General features: G+C 18.6%; 1 protein-coding gene across 50 annotated transcripts in view; it reads right to left on the bottom strand.

The window, feature by feature from the left end:
• LOC129612666 (sodium channel protein para) overlaps positions 1-15952 on the bottom strand; it is a 156579-nt gene extending 140627 nt beyond the window's left edge. For 33 of the 50 annotated variants that reach the window (XM_055526376.1, XM_055526384.1, XM_055526390.1 and 30 more), the window contains exons 1-2: positions 11861-12012; positions 9566-9752 (exon numbers count right to left, since the gene is read on the bottom strand). The gene's annotated coding sequence lies outside the window, so the exon portion shown is untranslated. Of the gene's footprint in view, positions 1-9565; positions 9753-11860; positions 12013-12629; positions 12765-15897 lie in introns of those variants that run through there. The other 17 variants (XM_055526383.1, XM_055526396.1, XM_055526388.1 and 14 more) reach the window with 2 other exon arrangements.
• Between the last annotated feature and the right edge of the window lie 4989 nt (positions 15953-20941).

Raw genomic sequence — 20941 nt, 5'->3', positions numbered from 1 at the left:
CATTACAAATAATTTTATAGAATCCTAGCACTTGCATAATTTTCGTATACATGTATACGTGATTTGTGTATATAGAAACACTATTCCTGTATACTGAAGAATTCTTTGAATAATAGTTCATTAGTTAATATTTAATTATGCCATGAACTTAAATTTTATTTTTAATTTATACATACTTAAAATGTAATTACATATAATATATAATGCATATGTATAAAACAAAAGTTGATATCATTGGTTTACGCACAAACTACGCAACGACAAAATGATTGCTGAAATTAACTTAACAAGCCAGATTACCATGCACTCGCATGATTCCTTGAATATGGCAGGGAAATTTCCATTCTGTAAAAGGTGTAGGTGTTCTTCAATAGATCTTGAATAGAACAAGCAAGGTAAGAGGAAACTAGAAAGACCCGGATATATTTAAGCACAAACCGCGAGAATAAAACTGGCACAAAACAATGAAAACAATATACAATATGTGAATTGAAAGTTTTGTTAGTCTTTATCAGTATATTTCAAGTTAGAACATATTCAGACCCATATTAGATTAATTTTTATAAATTTCATTGAAAACTCCATTAATGGTTTGTTGCTTGCTTTAAATATTCATTTACATAAATAACTGAGTTCAATTTACATTTATGTTCAACTATTTGGTAAATTTAAGATCAAAGTATAAATTATAATTCATTTCTGAACATACATTTATACTATACTTCACATAATTATATGCCTTCGAATATATACCAATATTATGTTTTAATTTTTTCTCTCTATAAATCCTCTTTCGTTTAAATTTATTTTATATAAACATAAACACATAAATATTACGTCGTTCTTAACAACAAAAACAAAAAAACAAAAGTCGGAACAAAAATTAGCTCCTTTTGTTATAAGATAATTCGCTAGAAGGGTTTTGTTCATTATCTTTGACACCACTACAAAGAGATTGCTAATGGACATAATATGGCGACAATAGATTTTCACTTTACGATTTTTTATACGATTTATATAAAAATCTTTATTTTAATTAAAAAAAAAATGAGTAAAAAGATGGTTGAATTTATATTACCACCATTTGGATTTAAAAGCAATAGAAAAATCATAAATAAAATTCTGAAATAGAAAAGTTTTAACATGAAAAATTATTTTTTATACGGCTTCAAAATTTTAAAGTTTAAAATAATATTTGTAAGCCATTGTTTGAAATTTTAAGTATAAACTAATATTTGAATAATTAGTCAGAGAATTTAAAGTAAAATAAAGCAATACCAGTAGGAAACAAAAATATTTATTAAAAATTTTTTAATTTCTGATGGCTGTCACTAATTTAACTAAATTTGCTGTCTTCTATTTGAGAATACATGTTTTGCAATTTTTTTCATATATTTCATGTAAATTATAATTAAAAATTTGAAAGTGACAAATTTTCAAACGTGCGACAAAATATACATTGTAAATATGCAAACATATCACACACATATAATATCTATGTCAAAATATGTCAAAAAAAAAATTAATTTCCCATATTATATTCAATTTCAATGCGTGACCTTGTAATAAAAATTATGAAAAAAACAATTTTTAATATTCAGGAAATAATTCAAATTTCCGTTGAAAAATATTTTGTATATTTTGTATATTTAATATTTGTAAATATATAAATATGTATATGTATATATACATATTTTTATGTTTATAGATATATATCAGGTGAAAAGATATTTAATATACCTGAACATCTTTACTTAATTAGAGTTATTACAAATATGCCTACACAAAATGTATATAGAACATCATTATTTAATTAGAGATATTAAATGTACACTTACAAAAAATAAAAATATATTACATACGTATATGAATCTAAAATGTTCTTTAAGAATTATAGATTATAAAATAAGTTTTTTAAGATTAAATTTGCAATAAACGAATGCTGTTTAATTCATTATTTGAATAAAACTCTAAAGAAAAAGAAAAAAAATTGCATACGTTTAGGGGCAAATAGTAATCATCTTTAACAAAATTTTAAAATAATGTAAATTGCCATATAAAATAATAGATAGCTATTATTGAAAAATCATCAGCTTAATTGAATTTAAACCTAAATTTTCATAAAAGAAAAAATAGAACTAAAAATTAGGTAAAATCAGTATTATGCTTCATATATGATCCAAAGTTCTAGAACAATTATTTTAATTTAATATTTTACATATTTTTAAAAAATAGTTTTCATTGTAGTTTTTTTATTATACAATTTAGGCTTCCATTTATTAAAACGGTTATGTAATTTTTATACAAAAATGCTAACGATTGCATACTTTTAGCGGATCGCTTAGTTAAATTTATAATTTTACAATATAGAAATTAATGAAAAGTCAACCTATTTTATTGAATTCTGCACAAAAAAAAATCGTAATTTTCATTAGATTAGCATTTTAATTAAATATAGAACGCATATACGAAATTATTGTATCCCATATTCCGATTATAGATTTGAAATAGAAAATATTTTAAATGCTTTATTATCAGCCTAATATTCAATACACTTGATTAATTAAATGCTTGTCATATCTAAATTTTTTTCTTCTTTTTCAAATTATAACAAAATATTAAATTTAAAATTCTATACTACAATCTTCATATGAATCAAAAAAAAAATCAATGACTCAACAACTATAAATATTGTATTTTTAATAAAATTTAAAATTTTATATGAATTCAAGCTAAAATTAGATATGTGACACATTCACATATATGATTTTATTATAATCTAAGTAAAATACTCATATTATTATTACAAGACTTAAATACGATTATTTTATAATGTTCATTGCATCTATTCAACAAAAAAGAAATAATAAAAATGAAAAACAAAAAAAAAACATAAAAAATAATATCTCAAAATTCTATTATCCTTTTTTTTGAACTCCTTTTTTTTTTGATACATTTTGTTTTTTTTTTTTATTATATTTATCGTTTCGAGCGAAAAAAAAAACAGTAATAACAGCTTTTTATATTGAATTTTTTTTTTTTAACTTCATAATAATATGTTTTGTTATTATTATTTTTTCCTTTTTTATTAGCATTATGTCATCTATACAAAAAAAAAAACAAAAAACATAACAATCAAAACAAATAAATAAACAGAATGAAAAAGAAAATATAACAAAATATTTTGTTTTGTGCTCAAGAAGAACACAATATAATGTGTGTGTATATGTGTACTTTTTAAATACACTGTTATATACATTTGATAGTGCATAATTGTGCGTAGCTATATATTAAATATTTATGTGAATATATACATGTGCGTATATATAAATATATAAGAATATATAGGAATAATTTCCTTTAACAGATTCGCCTCATTCTTTAAATTTCTCTCTGTGTATACCCTCTAAGAATTTGATTTTTTTCATTTTTTCTCCTTTTTTATTGTACAAAGAAAAATGGTAATAAAAGAAATACTATAATATTTTTTTTATATTATTTTATAAAATAAAACAAAATAAAAAAAGAAAAATGAAAAATGAAAAAAAAATGAAAGAGAAAAAAAAATTAATAATTTTTGTCCTTATATAAAAATGTACAAACACAAACCCCGCATATATACATACATATATAAAATAGCAACTTTAATAAAAAAACTAAAATGGAAAAAAAATAATATTATTTTTGTTTGTCCTTTAAAAATAAGTTTTCTTATTATTGGTTATAGCAGTAATAGAATTTTCATACACTAAAAATTTTCTATTAGTAAAATTCTCAAGAGTTTTACTGGAAAATTTAAAACAAAAAATTTAAAACTAAAAATAATTTTTGATTATTTTCTTTAAATATAAAATTAAATTGGCGAATTAAAAATTAATTTAAAATTTTTATTCAAATACAAATATTATAATAAAATTTTTACTTTAAATTCTGTCTAAAGAATAAAGTGCATATAGAAAAGGAACCGTATATAACATTGAATCGATACAATGAGAAATTGCTTTAATTTTGTGATTATTGCAAGCGTTATACAATTTTATACAATTTTTTATAGAATATTAAAAACAACTTCTATATACTGAAATCAATAAATTTTTACTAAATAAATTGGAATTTTAATTAAAAGTTCAGATTTCAGGAATTGTGGTGGCCCAAAATAATGTTTACTCTTATTTTTTTATTAAATAAAATTTAATAATAAAATTCTAAACATGTTTTCATCTTAGGCATACTCGTATTACCAATATAAATTATATTTAAACAAATAAATAATTATAGAAATTTTTCAATAGAATTGTGATTTTTTCAATGTGCAATTTAAAAACAAATTCTACAATTAATTTTTTAATTAATATTAAATAAAATAAATTAAAAATATTGAATTAAATGAATTTTGAAATTAAATTTTTCTAATTAAAATTTAAATCTAATTGAAATAAATACGAAATCTATTGATTAAAATGACGAGAATTTTTAAAAATTTTTGCTAAATATAGAATATATTGGCAATAAAATTTGTAGAATAATGGCGCCACACATATTATGTACATTTTTTACATAATGCGATACTGAACTCATTTATATATATATATATATACATATTGTTTTACTGAATAAATGGTAATTTAAAATCAAAAACAAAAAGAACAAGTAAGAGAAAAACAATTTTGTTTTTTTTTTTTGTTTTTTCTTTCTTTCTTCGGTTATTATAAAGTTGCTTTATAGGAAAAATTTATTTTATTAATTCCATCTTCTTTTTTTTTTCGCAATTCTTTAATTATTATATAGAAGTACCACGACCACAAAAAAGGAAAACAAAACCAAAAAACAAAAAGAAAAAATTAACACACGATACGATAAAATTTTAAAATAAAAAAAAAGAACCAAAAAAAAAAAAAAAATTAAAACTATTTCTTCCTGAAACATAAATTTTAACATTTACATACATATATGTATGTATGTACATTAAATATACACACATACATAAATACAAATTGATATGTTTACAATAGAAAAAATTAATAAAAAAAGCAAAGAGAAAAAAACAACTAGAGTAGGTATATAATAATAAAAAAAAAACAAAAAGAAAAAACAACAACAAGAAAAATATAAAAAAATTTTTTTTCTAAAATAATCGATAAATATACAATTTGCGTATGACCTTACTTGTTCCTTTTTAAATAAAACCAAAATCAAAAGAAAATGAAATAACAAAATATTATAAACTTTATTATAAAAAGTACATATATACATACATACATACATACTTACATATGTATATATATGTATTGTGTATAACACATACATACTAGCATACATGTCAACATATATTGCATGTTAAATTTTTTAGCTTTTCATTTTCCATTATATAAATTTTTATAATAATGAAACAAATATTCATTATATATACATTATATACGTTATAATAAGTATATATACTATATGTATATATACATATGCATGTATAATATTATATTAATTTATTCTTTATAAATTCTTGCTTATTTCTCATTCAACTTAAATACATTGTTATGTTATGTAAAAAAAATTTTTTTTTAAAATGTAAGAATTTTTCAACATTGAAGTTTTTTTTAATATTTTTTCTCTGTTCTCTGTTTTATACAAAAAAATTAATACTTATATATTATTGCGAAACAAGCAAATAACTCTAAATTTAAATAAATTTTTTTTTTGTTTATTTATTTTATTGGATTTTTGCATTTCTCGTGTTGTATTTTTCCTCTCCCATTTACTTAATATTTTTTAATTTTTCCAATTGCAAAAGCAAAAATTTAAATAAAGTGAAAAAATTAAAAATTGGACGTCATATTTAAGAATAATATAGCCATATACATATGCATACATATATATTGTATATATATTTAAATCAAACATGAATTATCTGATATATAAAAATGTTAACATATGCAGAAATATATTTAATATGTAAAAGTATTTAATATGTCACAGAATGCATGAAATACAAAATAACGAAATATAAGTAAAAGTAAAGCAAAAGAAAAAAAACAGAACATAATAAAACTAAACCACGTCATTGCAGAATGAAACAATAAAAACAAGTAACAAAAAAATAAAAAGAAAGAAAGCAATAAAAATGCAAAAGCAAAAAGAAAAACGAATCAAAAAAGGATATATTATATGAACTGAAAGGATATTATTAAGTATTTTTTAAAGTATAATTTGTCTTATAACTGAATTTTCAGTTATTTCAGTTTTTTTCATATTATATTTCTTATATATAAATATTTACACATATGTACTTCTAAATAGATTAGCATATACTTGCATATATATTCTTATATGAATATTAAAAGTACAATAATTATGACACATAACTCTTGTTCATAATTAAATTTTCTAAATATATTCTCATTTTCAATTGAATATTTTATTTTGAAAATTTTCCTATTTCTCATTTGAATAAAAAATATTAAGAAATTAATTTTAATATTAATTTTGTTTTTTTTTTTTGTATTATTGCAGATATTTTTATATTATTCATAAAATTAATTTCAATTCAAAGAATATATTGTTAATTAATGATATACTCTACGAGTATAATCGAAATCAATATAGAAAGTAATAAATTGAAAAAAAATTGAAAGGAAAAAATTCTGCTTTAATTTTCTATATTTTTTAATTTCATTTGTGTTTTTTGTTATTTTTTTCTTTAGTAAAAAGCCCTATATATATGGGATGAAAAACATAATAAAAATAAGAAAATCCAGTTAAAATAAAAATTAAAAAAAGCTCTTCAAAATTCCATTTTTCCAAAAAAAAAATCAATTCAAAATTTTCCAAAAAAATAAATAATTTGTATGGATATACTTGGAAAAACTACATGGTTATATATTTAACATAATATTATATACCATTATATTATATTATAATTTTTTTCAAGGGGAAGATAAATTATATTATCTAGTATTACAAATTTTTCTATATAATATAAAAATTTTTGTTAAGTATACCAATAATTTTGAATATATTCAAATAAAATTTGCATTTTCAATTAATATATTCATTAGCTTACATTTTAAGAAATTTAAAATTAAAATTAAAATTTCACATAAATGAGTGTGCCCTTTATATGTAGTAAATACAGTATTTTATAATAATTATAAATTAAAATAATATATAAGAAAGGAAACTATTAATTATATAGCAAAAATTTATATAGGAATGAAAATTAAAACAAAAAGAATAGCATAATATATAAAAATCATTAAAGGAAAAATAAATAGTCAATACAACATTTTAGGAACAGAAAGCTTTTTATTACATTTTACACATATACATGTAGTCACGATTATGCTATTAAAGAGGAGAACGAAAAATTTTTCTCCATATTCATTTTATATACCATAATGTAAAAACTTTTGGTATTACCTTCAATTAAAAAATTATTGTCAGCTTTTTTTTTTCTAGTTTTTCTCTTCTCATATAGATAATCTATTCGAATTTTTAAATCAACTCAATATTATAGGAATATTTTGTTATAAAAGAAAGCTTTTATTACTCATGTATATATAAATACATTACATTTATTACAAATGTATATGTGTATATATGTGTGTAATCACCTATATTGTCATAACCGCTCGTATATATATGAGGCTATACACTAAATTAATATACTTATGTCATATATATTTTTTTTTTTGAAAAAAGAGTGTTAAAAAGGACATCAGTTTATTTTTCTTTGACTTGTTTTATAAAAATTTATAGAAGTATTTTAGAAAAAAATCTTTTTTTTTACTTAATTTATTTTTCAGGACAATTTTGTTTATTTTGAATTTAGAATGCAAATTACGTAAAAGCTAAAAATTAAGTATTGCAAATGTTATATAAAAATTATTTTTTTTTTAATTAATGTATGGTATTCTTCAGATTTTATAATTAAATTTCAATTATACTATAATTGGCCCAGAAAGTTGAAAAACAAAGCGTAATTTAATAATAGTGTATTACAGATTAAATACAAAATTTAAAAAAAAAATCCCTATAAGTATGCAATTTTCAGAATTGTGCTGTGTTTTTTGACAAGTACGTTTCTATTTATCTCACCACATAAAATAAGTAGTCACATAAAATTTTGAATTAATTCAAATTTAAAATTAATGCAAAATATTTTAACTATAAAAAAGTGGACTTTTTCAATATTTAGCTGAACTTTTTTTAAAAACATAAACAAAATTTTACAAAAATAAAAAATAAATAGCTAATCCGCCTTATTCTTTTATTATGTTGTCGTATTATGGTTTTATTTAAATAGATTATACGCACAAGTATTACAAATAACACTATAAATAAATGTTACATGTTATATTTAATTTGTTTTAATTTCCATTTAAAATTTATCGCATAACGTAAATGTGTTTAAGTATATCTTTATTTAGTTTAAAGAAATTTTTTTTCGAGATTTCATAAATACAAGAAAATCATAAATACAGACATATCAAAATTTGTCAAGTTTTTTACCAATTCAATTAGATTTTGTTTTTTTCTATGAAAATATTTGACTTTATTTGGTAAAAGAAAGTTACATAAAGATTTTAATTAAATGATAATAAAATACAAAATATTATCAAATTTATTTTTAATTATATTGTGAATTTTAATTTTCTTTAAATTTTGCAAATAGTTCAAATTTGAATTGATTTCATTCTTCACTCGTAGGGGGAAAATAAGACTATAGTGCATGATATCACAGATACTCATGCCTCAGTTTCATTGCGTCATAAAGTTTTGACATTATAGGTGACTAGTCTGTTGCAGGTTTTTTTCATTTCGTATTAAATATTTAAATTTATTAATATTTACTGTTTATTTTTTTTTAGTTTTTAATATCGAATATTATGAATATATGAAAATTACTTGTAGTATTGTATATTAAGCTATAATATTTAATATAATTTTAATAGTGACCTGACCGGGATTTGAACCTCTAGGCCTTTCGGTTAAAGGACCGATGCCTTAATGTTACAATACATTAGTTTCGTTGAAATTTTTTTTAAAAATAATTAATTTTCTATAACTATATGAAAAAATTTTAAATAATTGTTCAAAATTTTTGAAAATGTCCTTGAAATTATTTTTGAATTGTCTTAAAATCTTAAAATTTAATTTGATCTGATTTATGCATTCAGGCTTTCTTATTATTAATATTTTTTGAAAGTAAGCTATTGTGTTATACTTTTCAATCATTCATAATCGCATTCTTAAACTTTGCTTATAAAATAATTCTCCAAAATTATTTATTATGATTTTGATACATACTTGAGTTAGTCATTCTTCAATGATTTCATACCAATATATTTACGTTTATATCTATAGGTACATTTTGAAAAAAAATTCATCCCCATTCAATAATTCCAGAAGTATTAAGACTGATTTTTAATATTAATTAAAATTTTTGTATAAATAACAAGATTATTTAGTGTAAAAAAGATTATAATAAAAAATTTCTTTGAAAAATAAAACAAATTCTTTAATTTTCTTTTAATTAAAAATTTAATTATAAATTTTCATTTCATAAACTTACCGTTGGTTCGATATAAAAGTTGCGTATTTCGCTGTAGTTAGCAGAATAAACAATGATTGCAAATTATTTTTAGATGAATATTTATAATTTACTCCAATAATACGTTTAATTATTATTATGATTATTAATTTTAATCATTAAGAATTTTTTTGATAATTTAAATTTTATTTTTTAAGTTAATTAAATTCTATATAAATATATACATATATATATATATATATATATAGTTTCAAAATACAATTTTACATATATTTTATGCAGTTATAATATTTTATAAATAACCATTAAGAAAGTACTTATAAGTTGGATGCGATTTTTTGGTTTATCTTTATTATGCGTACAAATTTAAAAAAAATACGTTTGACGAATGACACTTTATTATTAGTAAAATAAAGAAAAAATAACAAAAATTACGATATTAATTTATAAATATTATTTTAAATAAATAAAATTTTTAAAAATAAAAATTATTTATAAATTGTAATTATTTTTTTATATGTACAAATAAATTTTATGTTTTATTATTATTTGTATATAAAATAATTTTTTTTTACTCATTCTCAATATATACGGTACATAAATTAAATTATAGAATAGATTTTTGTATTAAATTGAAACAATAAATAAATTATGTATGTAGAATATATAATAAATTTCCAAATGACCTTCCATATACTACTCAACTATATTCATCTATGTATACCATTAACATTGTAATTGAATATTTATATGTAAATATATTAAGTAATCGATTACAAGTACTAAAGTGAATACAATAAAATTCCATTACCACAAAATCAAAGAGTAATGCGTAGATTAAGATATCATAATATTTATAATAAACGAAAGTGTAATGTTATGGTCAATGTTAATTTGAGTGAGTAGGTTATTTAATATTTTTTACTCTCTTTTTTTATTTCTGAATTTATTCTGAATTGTTTAGCGATTCGAGATACAAAATAGTTATTTTGAATTCTTATATAATATTTATTTAACAATGTTCTTTTAAGTAGACAAGGTAGGTTAAGGTAGGTACATTTAACTTAAAAAAATTAACTTGAATTTGAATGTCATGGGTAAATTTAAACAGGAGTAGAATGGAGGTGTTTTTTTTTATATTTACCATAATTGTTTTTTTTTTATAGTATGTTCCATTGTATTTATGCAAGTGTTAGAAGTTATTATATAATTAGAATATTTATCGTTTTCTAAAATTAAACGATTTCGAATTTGATTTTTATTTTGAATTAATTGACAAAAAACCTTCATAAATTGAAACTCTCCCTAACACGGAAAAATTTTGATGAAAATTGTCTCTATAACATGAAATAATTCAATACAAATGCTTTTTAAGCCGAAATATTTCCAAAACAAGACAATGTTAAGATAAGTATATTGCAAAAATTTGATACAAGATACGCAGATAAGGATTTTTCTATATTCTACTTTTTCTATGACTGTAAGAGTCCGCATAATTCATTAATTAATGAATTAAATATAAATAATAAAAATAACAAAATTCAATAGCTATATGAAAATTGGAAATTTTCGAAAATTAATTTGTTTAATAGAATTTATGAATTTAGCTTGTATACACGTTAAATTATTCCTTAAATTTTATTTGATTTTCAGATTTAATGGAGTAAGTAAAAACATCATTTAAAAAAAAAAAGAAATTTTGAAAATTTCAATATTGGAAATGATAGAACACATCAAATTACTTTGACTTAAGATCTGATTTGTTAGAAAAATTGAATGAGAACTGCAAAAAATAAAATTTTACGATAAAACTTATTCCAAATAGAAAATATATTTGTACATATATGTGTATGTAAAAATTATTTTTTTATAATGAATTATATATGAATAGGTATATGTAAATAAATTAATAAATTGTTATATTTTATGCAAGTGTGTAAAAAATGTTAATACCGTATACATGTACATAAATGAATTAAATATTAAATGAAATAATTTTATATTTTTTTTATTATTCATTTCTATTTATTCATTTTACATTTAAATTATCAATATATTTACATACATGTATGTATATATGCATATGTATATATAATATAATGATGTAATATGACATAATAATGTAATGATGGTGTATGTATATATATATATATATATATATATAAATGGAAATGGATAAATTAAAATTTTTATGTTAAATAATATTAAATTGAAAGTTTTTTTTTTTATTTGCAATTTTCTATTATTCTAAATTCTAGCGTATTTTAATTTAATTCTATTTGATTTTGTTTTCGAATTAAATTTGTATATAATTACCAATTATAACTTATATGTATAAATTAAATTTTCTTTTATTTATATATATATATATATATGCATTAATTTTAATAATTTATATTTAAAATATTTTTTTTTTAATTATTTTAATTTATTTTTTATTTTATCAAAACATATAGCATAGAAAAAGCACCTTGATTGCACTTAAAAAAATTTTATTAAATATATATATATATATATATATGTATATTTATTTTTATGTGTTTTAAATTTAATTATTTTTTTTTTTATTATTTATTTTTAAATTTTTTCTTAAATAATTTTATTAAAAATTATTTTTTTTTATTACTATATTTATATTTTATTTTTGTACAGATTTATCTAATAAATTAATTTAGCTACTATTTAATTTTATTAATTTATAGCTATATATATTCATATAATATATGTATATATATATATATATATATTTTATTTCATATTATTTTATGTAATTTGTTAAAATATTTACACTCTATTCATAGAATTTACACCAATATTTTTCTTTTATATTTAGAAAAAAATAATTACTATTATTTATGTACATATATATATATATATATAGATTTTTTTAATTATTAATATTTAAATTTATACAATATTCACTGTATATTATATATATAGATTTGTATAATTATATGCTGGTATAATATAAGTATATATAAATTATGTAAATTTATAATTTGTTTTGTTAATGTTATTTTGTCTTTTGTTTTTTTTTTTATTATTTTCTTTTCTTCTATTTTTTAATAAATTAACATTTCTTTACCGTTGTATATATATTTATATATATATATATATATTTTCAAATAATATGTTTTTGTTTTTAGTTTTTATATTCTTTGTTTTTTTTTTTGTTTTTGTTTTATTATATTGTATAATTAATTATATGTTCAATCGTGCACTAAAAAGAAGAAAATAATTTTTGATTTATATTAAATAATAGTTTTGAAATGAAATTTAAAAAAAAAATAAAACTTATAATATTTTCACTTTTATTATTATTTTAAGCACATGTTTATTTTTTTTTTTATTTTATGCTTTAGAAAATTTAAAGGATAATATTTTTCTGTTATATACATATATAAAACAGATTTTTGTTCTATATAATAATATAGCTATTATGGTTCTTTATAAGTATATTTTTATATCCCTTGTAAAATGTGCAAGGTTATTGAGTTTTAATATGGGTTTTTTGATTTTGCTGCAATCAATTAAAATGTATACTCAATATAAAAAAAGTAGGTATTGGATATTTAAATAATTAAAATAAATAATTAAAAATAAATAAATAAAAATTTAAATAATTAAAAATAAATGAATTATGAAATAAAATATTAATTATTATGAAAAAAATTTAAAAAAATTATAATTTTTAAAAAGAAATTAGACAATTTTCGGTCAGTAAAATAAACTTTTAATGGAAAATTCGATTTTATACAAAATAAAAATTATTTTATTAATCATTTTTCAAGAAAAAAACAAACAAATAATTAATTACTTTAAAAAAATTTTGCAGTTATAAATTTTTAAAAGTAGCCTTTATAAAAAATCATAATAAAAAAAAATCAAAATTACATAACAAATTTAACAAATACTAAAAAAGAAAAAGAGATTTTAAGCTTAAAATTTGTTATACAAATTAATAAATAAAAATAAAATAAAAACATAAGGAAATTCAAAATTCTTTAAAAGTATATAATGAAAACTTTATGTAATAAATATGTTCTAATGCAGTTGGAGTTTTAAAATAAAATATTTAAAAAAAAAAAACAATATTTTTAATGTCACGGCAAAATTAAAATTTTCCTTCTAGTAAAAATAAGCAAATTTTGGGAATAGAAAAAAAAATTGCTCCTTTCTTTTTACTTTTCTCTTTTTCTTCCTGGAACCATAAAAGCATGTAAATATCCTTCAAATTTTTTTTTCTTTGATTTCTTATTATTTTTTTTTTTTATTTTTTATAACATATAGCGTTTTTTAGAGTTTATTAGCGTTTTCATAAAAAAAATACAATTCGTTTTATAATTTAATTATAAATTTTATAAATAATTCAATTGAAAAGGAAGAATTTTTATTAGGAACAGGATGAGAAATAATTTAGTAGTAAAAAAAAAAAAAGGAAAAATAAGCAAAAAAAAAATATTTTCGTTATTTTTTTTCCTCTAATTTATTTTATTAATATTTTTCCCCATTTTTTGTTTTTCAATTTCATTTTGCTCTTTGTTTTTCTTGTTTTTTTTTTAATATTATCTGTGTGTACTACAAGTCCATGAGTATATCCGTTACGTCTATTTATTTTTCATATATGAAAATATAAAAATGTCCTTTATTCCCTATTTGGAAAGCAAAATGAAGTTTTTGTTTTTTATTTTCTTTTTACTATTTATGTTTATTATTTTATTTTATTTTCTGTTTTGTTTTCATAAAGTAAATGATAATTTTTTGATCTTTTAAAATAAAAAAAAAAATTAATTTTTAATTTTTATTTTGTGTTTTTAGTTCTGCTTATATTTTGTTTTTCCATTTTATGTTTTTCATGGTTGCTGTTTTGTTTCTTTTTTTTTTTTGTTTTGTTTTATTTTTTGGAAAAAGCTTTTATTTGTTAGGCATTTTTTTATGTGTAAAGGACTTTATATTTTCTTTCTCTCTTTTTTAAATAAAAAAAAAAAAGCTTTTATAAATTATTATTATTTTTTTTTTTTTTTTTGATTTAATGATTCAATCCCAAGAACACTTGCACTTTATATATTTTTTTTCTTTTCTATACTTTCAATATACGTACATAATGTTATACTTTTATAATATACTATAATATATATATATATATGTATATATCGACAAATATCATATTTCGTATTTAATTCTATGTATTTAAAATGTAATATATTTTATTTTTACATATGGATTATTAACATACATATGCACATATGTATATACATATATTGTATACATATATATATATATCATATATATACGTATATTGAAATATTGAAATTATTTTCCTTATTCTTCTTCTTATTTTTTTTTAAATTTCTTATACAATTTAAAATAATTTTATGTTTTATATTATACGAATAAAAATTAAAATATTAATTTTTAACAAATCCAAAAAATAAAATTTTTTTTTTTCTAAAATAATTTTTTCAATGCACTATAATTTTTTTTTTTTTTTTGTTAGATAATATTAAAATTTTATGAAAAAAAAAATTAAAACGAAACTGTGTAAAAACCAAATAATTTTCATTTTGGAATATTTTGAAAAAAAAGTTTTACACAGTAAATTACACAATCTGAATCTAAATTTATATAAAAAAAAAAAATGAAAAAAATAAAAAAAAACGAAAAAAAAAATTATATTTGAAACGAAAAATCGTCATATTCCTTCAAAAAAGTCCTTGCGCGCATAATCCTTGGTGGAAGAAAAAAATCGAAAGTCCTTTTTTTTCCAAAGGTGACGAATAGCAAATGAAAAAAAAAGAAAGAAAGAAAGAAAAAAAAAAATGATTTTTCTTCTACTTTTTTTTTTTAATTTTATTTTTTTTTTCTTTTACCAATATAATTTTCTATTCTTACATAAAAAAAAATTAAGAAAAAAATTAAAAATTAAATTAAAGAAACAATTTATAGCAAAAAAAAAAAAAAATATTTTCATTTTTAGTTTCGTTTTTTCTAGAAATTAATTTTGAAATTTTTTTTCCATTTTTTTTTCTCTGTGTATTGAATTTTATATTTCATATTTTTTTTTCCACCATAAAACTTTTTTTTCTTTAATTTTTGATTTTTTTTTTCTTTATTAAAATATGAGTTAATTTCACTAAATTTATTTTTGATATGTTTTTAAAAATTTTAATAAAATTTTCAAATTTTTTTCATTAAATTGTATGGAAAATTATTTTTTTTTTTCTTCTCTTTTTTTTAATACAGATAATTATATACATATATATATATATATAGACATATATATATATGCATATAATTTATAAGTTCTTTTTTTTTTGTGTTTAATTCTATAGAAATATATGAATTTAAGGTACCCGTATCCGTTCTGTATTCGTGATTCGCTGAAACTGCAGTCCGCATAGAATCAACTTAAATAACTAACCTGATCTAATAAGTTTTATTAAAGAAAAGCTTCTGGAAATTAACATAGAATTTTCCAAGAAAATCTTTAATATTTAAAAAAAAGTTCATTATTTTCAATACATACTTATACATATATGTATATGTATATATATATATATTGTTATAATATTATATTTGTATAAGGAAACTTTTTGTTATATTATTTGATATATAAGAAACAAAACAAAAAGAAAAAAACCAGAATATAAAATTTTTTCTTCCTTTTTAATTTTAATAGCCCCTATTTTCCATGGTCATATTAAAAAAAACACATATGAAATTTGTTTTTGTAATTTTTATTTTATTTTCTTTCTTTTTTTCTTTCTTCATTTTAGTTCTCTTCATTTGATTCTACTATTCTTTTTTTTTGTTTTTTGATTAAAAGCTACAATATAGAATTTAAATATGAAAACCAACATACTGCACACTTTTATTTTTTTTCATATATTTCTTGTATTTATTCATTTCTCTATATTTCTGTATATACAAAAATACATACACATATGATTATATATACACACATACAAATTCATATTGTCAAAAAAAAAGTTAACCGTTATTTGTATAATATCAGACATAATGTCTCATGTTATTAGTCATATTTCCAAAGAAAAACAGAAATATAGTTTTGTATAACAAAAAAAAAAAATAACAGAGAGAGAAAAAAAAAAAAAAACATAAAAGGATAAAATTTTATATTAAAAAGCTTTATAATTAAATTTATAAATAATTTTTATTTTTATTTTTTGATTTCGTTCTTTTTTTCTTTCCAGTAAATTGTAGTAAAATTAAGAGAAACTAGTAATGTTTTTCATTTATTTATTTTTTTTTTTAATTATTTTATTGTTGTATTTTTAATAATACAAATTAATATTTTCCTTCTTTTTTCTACTTTTCTCTTTCTCTTTTGTCGTGGTATGTAACAGTATTATTATAATAACAATATTTGAATTTTGTATGTGCGTACAAAAATAATTTTTATATTCAATAAAAAAAAAAGCACGATTAGATCATGCATTTCAGATGATTAACTTCAATATTTTTTTTAATTTCTGTTTCTGCTATTTTATTTATTATCGTTTTTATTTTTAATTTTAAATTTAATTAAAAATTATTTTAATATATACATAATATTATATACATATATAAATATATGTATTGCTTTTAGAATGTCCTTGTTCTGAATTCAAGAAGTTCATCTTAATTATTAATGACATTTATGTGTAATGCATGCATGCAGTTACGCACACACTTCAATATACAAACAATATTAGTTTAATTTTTTGGAAATTTAATTTTTTTTCTGTTTAAAAACTACTTTTTTTTTTTAAATTAAAATATAAAATATTTTATTTTACAAGGACATCGTTTTAACAAAAAGAAACAAAAAACAATATTTTAAAGCTTACATTGCGTATAACAATAATACGAACAATAACTAGGAACAACATTTTGTGTAAAAGAAAAACAATAAAAATTGCATATATTACGGCGTAATGCGTAAACTCATTTTATTGCAAAATATTGAATTATTAAAAAAATGAAGTTTTTAATAAATCTAGAATTAGTTTTTTTAAAAGCTGAAAAATATTATTGTTCAAATACGTTTTTTTTGTAGTTTATAAATATATTCAATATTTTTTAACATTTTTGGTAACAAGTCCTTCAAACGAATGTAAAAAAGTCTGCATTGTATTTTATTTCGCTCTTTGCATAAATATTTTTCTCACATGTACTTAAAATAAACGCATTGTATTTTATTCAAAAAATTGTTAAAATATAAAAATTAAAATTTTTGAGGATCACAATTCATAAAAATATCGTAAAACAACTGCTTGTTTTGGAAAAAAAATACTCACATTTATAAATTTAAGCTTAATCATAAACTGAGCAATTCATAAATTAACATATTATTGAAACTTTAACGAAATCGCATGTATATCCGACACAAGAGTTCATATTCAATGAAAAATTGTTAAACATGCCGTACCGTGAGCGTTACTAATACTAATAATATGTTTAAATGCATATTACATAAAATTTATTCATTCATATAACAGAAATACTCTCAAAATACTTTTAATAGGAATTATTAATAGTAATAAAAATAGTGGCTTTTTTTTTTTTAATTACAAATATTTTTTTAAATGATATTTTATTTAAAAATATTATTCAACTGATCGCTTAACATACACACAACATAATGTATTTGTCATATACATATAAAAACATTAGAATATTACAAAAAATTCAAATATGTAAAGGATATTTTTTCCTCTATAGAAATAAATTTTAAAAATGGATAGGTGAGTAAGAGTATACATATTTAGATATGACATATTATTCATTAATTTGTATACATACCTTAAAATATTATATAAAAACCATACTCAACTTGCTTTGAATTAAACTATTATAATATGAAAAGCAAACAACAGATAAAATAAATTTTACATTTTTATGCTTTATAAAACAAAAAGAAAACAAAAAAAAAAATTATAAAAACCAAATGAATAAAAGCAAGGAAGCAAATTAAAATGTAAGCTTTTTATAATATTAAGGCAACAAAAATAAATTCATTCATACACAAAATAAATATTTTTATAGTAAAAGAAAAAGGAAGGAAAAAAAAAATTAAACATACAGATGTGGTTACTAAAAATATTTGAATATAAAAAGCTTATGTCGAATAAGCTTATTATCATCGTCATTTCTATATTAAAAAATCATTTTAAAAAAGGACATAATCCAGAAATTTAAAATTTTTCCTATTTTTTTTGGTTCTTTTATTGGAAAATATGATAAAGTAAATACAAAGTACTTTCCTTTCGCTTTTAAAACTTAAAAATTGAATTGTTTGAAAATAAGCTTTTTGAATCTAATATATGAAATAAAAGAAAAATGAAAGCATAATATTCATATTTAAATTACATATATATATTATATGAAAATACATATACATATAAGAAAAAACTTTAAAAATTATATAGAGAGAGAAAGAAAAGTTAAAATTGAATAATAAATTACATATACATAATATATATATATATATATATATATTATGTATAAAATATTTTCCAATGTACCACTTTGAAATCCAGGATAATGGAATATTTTAAAACTTTTGGGTCGGCTCCATAAAGTCGACTAAAATAACACCAAAATATATGTATGTAAATATGTTATACATATATATACTTTCAATTAATCTATTTATAATAATATGAAATATACATATAATAATCATTTGTATATGTATGCGTACATAAGTATATTTTACACTACGTATATCCATATGCATGTGTATGTGTAAATTTATAAACATATATAACACAAACAAAAATATTTTATACACAATACAATATTAAAATAGCTTTCATATACACATATATAATAAAAAAATAATTTATTTTATTTTACTAAATTTAAGTATAAAAAAATTATTTAACTTTTTTTCAAGAAGAAAAATTTAAATATAATTGCTAAAATGAACTTTAGACTTTATTACTGAAAAACTTTAACTTTAAAGCTTTTATTTTTCAGTTTTTAAACTTTAACTTGTATACCATTTGAAATATTATACAAAATATGTTAAATAGAAAAAATTTTTACAGGACTTTTTTATATAAAAGAATGCAAAATGATTGAATGCTTTTAATGGTTGCTTATGAAAATTGGATTTGATATTAAGACGCAGAGTTCTTGTTGCAATTTCACAAGAATTACCAAAAACAAAATTCATGTTAGGTGTAGAGAATAATAATTATTAAAATAATTTAGAAACAGGAAAACACATGATACGAGTAGAGTCAAATATGCATATCATATTTATATAATATCTCGACATGTTGATATGTTTCAAAATAACAAACGGAAAGAAAAATTCATAATACCTTGCGAAAATATAATTTATGTATGGTGGTAAACAAAGCTACTGTCTTGAGTATTTTTAATCGTGTGGAAGTTATAAATTTAACCATATAAAAATTAAAATTACAATACATTATTTTATTAATTATAAATAATATACATACGTTGGTTTTTTCTAAATAATCTGCATATTATTATAATTATAGAAGTTTAAAGATTTTTTAAATAAAATATGTAAATTTTTTATAAAATTTTTTAAGTCAAATTCCTCATTATTAATTGAGGAAATTTTTTACAATTCTGATAACTTTGAAATTATATTAATAATCTAAGCTACTTATATTCCGTTTTTTAAAAGTTTTGATGTCATAACATAAATTATTTCAATGCAGACACTCACGAGAGTAGAATTTTTTTTTTTAATCTGGCAAACATTTACTGTGTTTGCAATTAGTCATTCTATATGGTTGATTTTTGGTTTAATTACAGCAATCAAAGCTTGTTTTTGTTGAATTCATCAAAATTTGTAAAAAAGATTTCACAAAAAATTTTTCTTTTTTGATTGGTAGAAAATTATTTTAAAAATTCATTTTAACTATTTTAGTATATGGTTTTCTTAAGTTTATCCATTACTCGCTTCTTTACTTTACTTAAATTTTCAACAGTGACTGATTTTACCATCTCTTCATTCCTATAGGATCAATACCCTTGTAATTGGTTATATAATTGATTACATATATAGTTTTAAGTTATAATAAAAATAATAGATAAAAAAAAAGAACAAATATTAAATTACATTTAGCAAATAAATCATTACGATTTTTATTTAAGTGAAAATTTGAAAACAATATAAAATTATTTCATATTCAATTCGTATCATCATATGGGGATTTACTGAGTAAGAATCCCTTATAAAAGAGTGTCATATTTTGTAATATCCAAGAAAATATAAAATTGAACCCTTCAGAAGAAAAGATAACCTTTATAGATTCTATTAAGAAAATTCCTTTTACTGTCTTATACTAAATATCGTCAAAAAATATATACCTTTCATGTAGAAACAAAGAAAAAAAGAAAAATAAGTAA

This window comes from Condylostylus longicornis, unplaced genomic scaffold (assembly GCF_029603195.1).
Source record: "Condylostylus longicornis isolate FDR11 unplaced genomic scaffold, ASM2960319v2 ptg000075l, whole genome shotgun sequence".
Taxonomy (NCBI): Eukaryota; Metazoa; Arthropoda; class Insecta; order Diptera; family Dolichopodidae; genus Condylostylus; species Condylostylus longicornis.
This window is presented reverse-complemented; position numbering and strand designations above follow the sequence as displayed.